The sequence below is a fragment of the Marmota flaviventris genome, chromosome 17, assembly GCF_047511675.1.
Source record: "Marmota flaviventris isolate mMarFla1 chromosome 17, mMarFla1.hap1, whole genome shotgun sequence".
In the NCBI taxonomy this organism is placed as follows: Eukaryota; Metazoa; Chordata; class Mammalia; order Rodentia; family Sciuridae; genus Marmota; species Marmota flaviventris.
This window is the reverse complement of record NC_092514.1, coordinates 47,269,611-47,277,234: the sequence shown is the minus strand read 5'-3', so window position 1 is coordinate 47,277,234 and position 7,624 is coordinate 47,269,611. Positions and strand designations below refer to the sequence as shown.

Sequence of the window (7,624 nt, the reverse complement as noted above, 5' to 3'; positions counted from 1 at the left end):
TCATCCATCCTTCGTCACGCATTTCTCCATCTTTCTATTCCTTTATTTCTTCATTATTTTGAGTGTCAGCTGGCTATTGTGAGAGATCCAAGGCAGATTTTTAAAACCTTTGCTTGTCTGTCATATGAAAGGATTGAAACCTTTAAGGAATAATCTAACACTGAGATTCAATGAGTACCATGAAAGGAGGGATCTTCTACAGGGATTCTTTTATGTTATCCTCCCATTTATCTTTTGATATTTTATCCAAGCAGCTTCTAAACCATCTAAAATATAATGCTGAATCAGGATCTTGTAGCTAAAGCTTTTGAACTCAGTGGGCTTTCTGGAAGAGAGGTTCAAATGGATGAAGGAAATAGGAAAATGAATGAGTGATTTACTGAGTCTTTCTGGGACCACTTCTGGAATTTAAATGTGCTCCCCTCAGTTAATCTGTCCATATCATTCCCTACTCCTCAAAATGGAAACTCTCAAGAGAGCATTAAGCCAGCTTGTTAAGGGGGTTTACTCTGCTGGCAATGAAGCATTGGAAAGCTGGAGGATTCTTCCACCCATAATTTTAATTTTACCCATAATTTCCTTTTCTTTAAATCCTAACACCAGAATCTAGAGGGGTGTTTTCTATGGTGATTGCATTATTTTTTTTTTCAGGAACATTTCTGGATAGGCATTACCTTCCTCATTCCACACATAAGGAAACTGAGGCTTTTAGAGGTTAAGAAACTTGTCAAATGGAAAACTCATACTATCTTCCTCTAGCAATAAAGCTCTAGATCTTTTCAGTATGCCTAGGCCTATGTTTCAGTATGCCTCTTCCTATGTTTTAAAGTAGTATATGTCTCTTTAAATATACATACACTTTCTCTCTCTCTTTATCCATACTAAGCCATGAAAATGAAGATGGACTGAAAAAGTCTATCATTTGACCTCTTAGGACTACTAAGTTAAGTTATAGGGAAGGGAAGGTAACAAAGGAAAGAACTAATAAAGATAGATGAAAAATAACCATATGAAATAGCATAAGAAGGGTTATAAAAAAGGAACCTCAACTGTAACAAATATACCAGTCTGTCGGAAGATGTTGATAATGGAGGAGGCCATGCATTTTGAGGGGGGAGATTTATGGGAAATCTCTATACTTTTGCTGTGGACTTAAAATGGCTCAAAAAAAAAAAAGTCTTAAAAAAGAAAGTACTGGTATATGCTGCAACATGGATGAACTTTGAAAACACAATGTTAAATGAAAGAAACCAGTTACAAAAGACCACATATTATATGGTTGCATTTATATAAAATGTCTAGAATAGACAAATCCATAGAGACAGAAAATAGATTAGTGGTTGTCTCAGCAAGAGAGTGGGAAGGTATTGGAGAGGAAATGCTAAGAGGTATAAAGTTTCTTTTGGTAACTAAAGAAAATGTTCTAGAAGTGTGGTGAGGGATACATACTCTGTGAACACAGTGTAAGCAATTAATTGTACACTTTAAATGAATGGTTTGGTATATGAATTGGTATGGTTTGGTATCTGAATGGGGCTGGTTTGGTATCTGAATAAGGCTGTTAAAAACTATTTTGAAAAACATCCATTTCTGTAAAAAGATAAAAATCAAAACAGATTAAAATGGCTGGAGCAGGAAAACTATATTACTTATACTTTTATTAAAATTTTTCAAGAAGCTCAGACTTAGTAGGTACTCAACAAATACATGAATTTGAGAAAACATAATAACTGAAAGCAACAACAATACCATGAACCAACAGATGCCAGGTCACATCCTGAGAGTGGGTCATGGATGTGCAGAGATGTACAATCAGAGTGTGATGAGGCTAATTAAGGGAGAGAGGGAGAGAAAGAAGTCTGAGGAAGGAGTTTGAATGAAATGCCAGCATGATTTGGCATAGCCTTTCACAAAAATAGATTAAATAGGATAAAATAAAACACCTTGACCTACAATTGTCTCTTCTGAAGAATTATAGGAATATTAAAGGAAAGTGGCATATTTAACAAATATGATCAAAGTTTTAAATTAGCCTTATCATTCATGAAGCCTATTTTCCATGGTAAATGCAGGCCTCAAAAAATAAAAATAAAACACAATAAAAATAGCATCCTTTGAACACCTGCCACACTTTTTATTTATTTTTTTTAAACTGAAGTTTCCCTTTGCATCTCCTTCCCAGAAGGAACCCAGTTGTGTTTGCGGAAAAGATACACCAGATTCAGATTCAATTTAGAGATTAGGGGGGGTAGGAGCAGAAGAAAATGGAAATTTGTTGGTTCTAAGTTTTTTTTTTTTTTTTTTTTATCAGCAGGATGTGACATATTTCTTGAGCTCAGAGAGTCAGTTGTTCTTTCTGAGAACCTATAGGCACATATTTGCATACAAAAAAGCCTGTGCCTAGATAGAAGGGATTTTTGACAGAGCAGACTTAAGGTTCAGAGGTAACCTTGGGGAGAATACTCACTCTGCTCACTGAGGGACACAGAGACCCTGGATAGGATGCCAACCACACTAGGAAGCACCAGGGACGCCCTCCCCTTGATGTGACGTGATCAACAAATCAGAAAATAGCAGACCTGCTCCAGACTTTGACTCTCAATGTCCTGGAAAGGTGACTAAACTTCAGTGATTGGCTTTCAGTCTGTCTCTTTGCAAAGAGAGATGAACTTTTTAATCTACTTTGATTTTTATCTTTTTACAGAAACAGATGTTTTTCAAAATAGTTTTTAACAGCCTTATTCAGATACCAAACCATCTTTGCAAAGATGGCCGAGTAAACAGTTATTTCAAAGGTAGATGCTTCCAGCCTTTTCCCCTTTCCTAAAGAGAATATCTTTTCCTATTTGGTCTTTTGTCCACATTCCCTTACCTGCTGGGAATGCTTGTCTCTGGATCCCAGCTCCTAGACTTTCATGATAAAATAATGGGAGAAAACAATGGGAAGGAGGAAAAACCCAAGGAGGGAAAAAAAGGGAAGAACTTAAGAAAATAAGATGTATTGATCTATATGATGAAGATGAGTGAAAAAAGAAAGCCATTATCTAGGGGGATGTTGGTCAAGGCGTTTTGAGAGGTGAAGAGGGATTTAGCAAAGTAAGAGGATTCTTAGAATAAGGAATTTGAGTAGAATGAGAAGAAAATGAAAGGGACCGGGAGAAGTTTTATTAAGCATATGTAACAGATATGCTAATATTTTCTAGCAAATACAATTTTGGGCTCCCTTTAAAATTATGGTTATTATCAACTGTTTGGATGTATTGATTCAACAGTGACTCAGAGATGGCATGGAAAGGGGAGGTACAATGGTTACATGGATTAATTTTTTGAGTGCCTAACATGGTCCTAGAACTTCTATATCCATTATTTCATTTTATTCATTAAACCCTCCTGTGAGATAGATGATATCATGCTTATTTAATAAATGAAGAAGATAATGATTACAGAGGTTATTGCAAAATGCTTCAATTTGTATATGGAAGTAAAAAAGTTAAGATATAGACATGAGCCCAGGTTTTCTGACCTCAAGCTCAGTGCTTTTCCTGTCCTTCCTTCATCTCAGTATATGACTGTGTCATTCCTCATGGCACAAAGCAGCATTCTTCTCTCAGTGGACAATCAATAAGTGGCATTCTGTTAGCTATAGTGGTTGTTTCCCCTCAAAAAAAAAAAAAAAAAAAGATTATTCTTTGACTGTAGGACACTTTGCCTGCCTCGTGACTTTCTTACTGAGCATGGAAAGAGGGTTAGGATGTTCAGCTCTTTCTTTAAAAGAAGTTATGGGAATTGGTGAGAATAGGGATGGGAATACCAGAAAATGCAAAGTAGACACCCCAAACCCACATCCAACGAAAAAGAAGCTGATGGCAGTCGTTCTCACCATGTGGTTCAGAGACAACAAGATCACCCAGATGTCAGTCTGTTTAAAATTGATATCTGAGCTTTTGCTTTAGTCAAAATAAAAAAGTAATATTTAACAGAATGTAGATGGCCTTCCATTAGGGTCATTTAGTCCCGATGCACCTTACTTCTTTAGGTAGAGGTGGTAGGAACCACTGTGGATACACACCTGTGGAGTTCTTTTATTGTGCCACAGTCAACCGAGAGGGGAAAGAGTTGAGAGATTCTTAGTGCCTCTCTATGGTCTCAGTTATCCTATGTGGTCATGATAAATAAGCAGAAGTAGCAAAATGAGGCATAACTTCCCTTAAAAAGGGAATAGCAGAGTATATTGATGGAAATGCTCAGTACTATTTTTAACTTGCCCGCACTGAAAGCTGATGCGCTGGAACATGCTTACTATTGTAGGGTCCAGATACAATAGTTTATCATCATTCATTTATAATTCAAATCCAACTGGGCCTTTTTGAACAAGCCTTGCACCTCCATTGCTGATATATACTTGACTCTATTTCTGGGCTATGCATATGCAGATTCAACCCATGGTGGATAGAAAATACATATTTTGTTAAATTCCAGAAAATTCTTAAGAGCAAAACTTGACTCACTGCACTGAGTACTATACTGAATTAACACAAGTGAAGAGATGTGATAGGCAGGCACTGTATTAGATATTGTGGGTACTCTAGAGACCAATGTAAGTATGCAGAAGAATGCACAGTCTATATGCAAATACTGTGCCTTTTTCTATAATGACCTTGAGTATCCTCAGAGTTTGCATTCTGAGATCTTGTAGGAGAGGGCAGGTCTTGGAACCAATCCTCTGTGGATACTGAAGGACAACTGAACTTGGAAGCAACACAAACCTAAAAGATACTTTGAAAGCACCAATGTTGCTGTTACCAAAGTCTCTTGTGAATATGGAAAAGGGAATTTTTTTTCCTATCACACATTTATTCGATGAACACTTGTTGAAAGTCTCATGAGCATATAGGTCCGAGAAACCAAGTCAAATAAGATAGACTCTCCTCAATGACCTTCAGGTGATGGGAGAAATAATCGCCCATCAATCACTGTGTAGTGTGTTGTGTGCTATGGTGATGGAGTATTTATTGTCCAGGACATTTTAGAGGTACATAATACAAATCACTGGTGATATTAAGGTGGGGCAGCAGGAGGGGGGATGGTAAAAGAGATGACATTGAGACTTTGTCCCCAGTGGTTAGTTGGGAGAGAGCAAGTAAGCAAGGCAAGAGGGATAACAAAGTTGGGATTCAGGGAAAAGAGAATATAGCACATGCAAAACCCTGATGGGTCTGAAGGTCTGCAATTCCACATGACACAGCAAAAGTCCTTGTGCAGAAGTGTAGCTGATGAACATGGAGGCAAGAATGTTCCCAATTGAAGAAAGGCTCAATGTGCTAAATTAAGGAAATTTGCAGATTACACTGAAAGCAGGAAAGACCCATTGAGAAACTTGAAACACACAAATGAGGTCATCAGTTTTTTATTTAAACCATCTCCCTGATAAAATTTGTATGGAGAATGGCTGGAAGGATACAGAAGAGATTGTTGATTGTCTAGAACAGCTCTAGCAGTAGAGCTTCCAATGATGATTGACATGTTCTCTAAGCCACTAAGCTGCCTCTTGTAGCTACTTAACACTTGAAATGTGCTCAGAGGAGCACAATTTTTACTGTTACTTAGTTTTGATAAACTTAAGATTAAATAGCCATATGTGATGAGTGGCTACCATATTGGATAGTGCAGTTCTATATTATTTTTCTCTTCGTTGTTGCACTGATAGACACCCCAGTTTGTTAGTTGGGCACATGACTTCCCAGAATAAAGACCACATTTTCTAGCCTGCCTTCCAGCTGAGTCTGTCCATATGACTAAGTTCTAGACAATAGGATGTGAGCTGACATGCAATCTATGGATCATGCCTTTAAAAGTGAAAATTCCCTTTCTTAATTTTCTTTCTCCATAGGTTGAAATGTGGACATTGAACAGTGGCATTTGGACTAGATGGCAAAGGTAACTCTCTGGCACAGCAGAGCAGCAAAATTCCTGGGCCCTAATGACTTTGGCCCAGAGTTTCCATGCCAGTTCATGCTTTTAAATGACAGAAATAAATTTTTATCTACTTTATATCACTCTTATTTTGGGTTTCTGTGACATACATCTTATCCTAACAAATGTTGTAAGTGAAATTGGAAGGATAGGGACTATTTACAAAAGAATTACAATAGTCCAGGCAAGAAGTGATGACTATTAGAACTAAAGCCACATCAACTCAAGTGCAGAAAAAAGGAATAATCTGCTGTGCCCCATGGTACACACCTGTAAACCCAGCAGCTGGGGAGGCCGAGGCAGGAGGATCGCAAGTTCAAAGCCAGCCACAGCAATGGCGAGGCACTAAGCAATTCAGTGAGACCCTGTCTCTAAATAAAATAAAAAAGTAGGGCTGGAGATGTGGCTCAGTGGTTGAGTGCTCCTGAGTCGAATCCCTGGTATCCCCCCTCCCCAAAAGGGAATAATCTGAGTGTGTCAGTTAGCTTTCCATTATTGTGACAAAACACCTGAGATAAGCTCATAAGGAGGAAAGGTTACTTTGGGCTCATGGTTTCAGAAGTTTCAGTCCATGGTCAGTTGGCTCCAATGTCTTTGGGCCTATAGTGAGATCGTATATCATGGTAGGAACTGCATGTATAGAGGAAACTTTGTACCTTGTGGCCAACCGAAAGCAAAGAGAGAAAGAAGGGAACAGGTGCCCAAAGTCCTGGTCAAGGTCATAGTGACCTAACTTTCTTCTACTAGGCCTCATTATTCAAAGGGTCCACCATCTCCAAGTTGTACCACAGACTGGTGACCGAGTCTTCAACACAGGAACTTTGAAGGGTACAGGAAGATGATGTCATTCTTTACATAAAACCTAAGGCTATGATGATACTTCAGAGCCAAGGAGGAAGACAGTTCCACCTATTACTGCTTCTGTGTGCATAGCCTTTAACTCACAATTTAGTACCATTTAAAAATAGAAATCTAATGAGCAAAGAGAAATAAAAATAGGCCACACACTGTTCCCCAGATCCAGCTCAGCTCTGCAGCAATGATGTATAATTAAATCAGTGTAGTACCCTGACCTATTCTGAAACTGAGAATTTTTTTTTTTTGGATTATTCAAAGGAAGGGCAAGCTAAGAGTTAACATGCAAATTGTAGGATAACTTAAATATGTATATTTTTCTGCCAGCAAACCACCAAATCCCATGTCAACAAAAATATCGGCAAGTTGTGAGAGACTCCTTAATTAAAAAATAAGATTCGTTTAAAAATATAGCACACCCATTGCTTGCCAACGATTTTACAATAGTATTTGAGGTAAATTAAGTAAGTTTCCTTTACCATTTTTTAACTTAAAATTTGCATCAGAAGCCCTTTCTTCACATAGAATTAAATTAAAAAAAAAAAAAACCTCTCGTTAGAGTTTTGATTGCATGGGATCTTAGAGGGTTTTTGTATGAATAAATGAATGATGATTTATTAAATGCAAATGATTTTTCCAGGCATTTTAAATACCAGAACTACATAGAACTCTTGGCGTGTAGGAACTTATCCAAACCCCTGCACTGAGAAACTTGACCAACCCTAGCATGGCTTCCCAAGGTAGCATCCTTGGGACAATTCAGTCTCCTTTCCAGTTCAAGGCTGTCAGAAGAATT

At 37.8% G+C, this 7,624-nt stretch overlaps 1 protein-coding gene across 1 annotated transcript in view; it reads right to left on the bottom strand.

Annotated features, from left to right (window-relative positions):
* LOC114079095 (small integral membrane protein 36-like) overlaps window positions 1-7,624 on the bottom strand; it is a 235,256-nt gene that overhangs the window by 141,222 nt on the left and 86,410 nt on the right. The window lies entirely within an intron of this gene.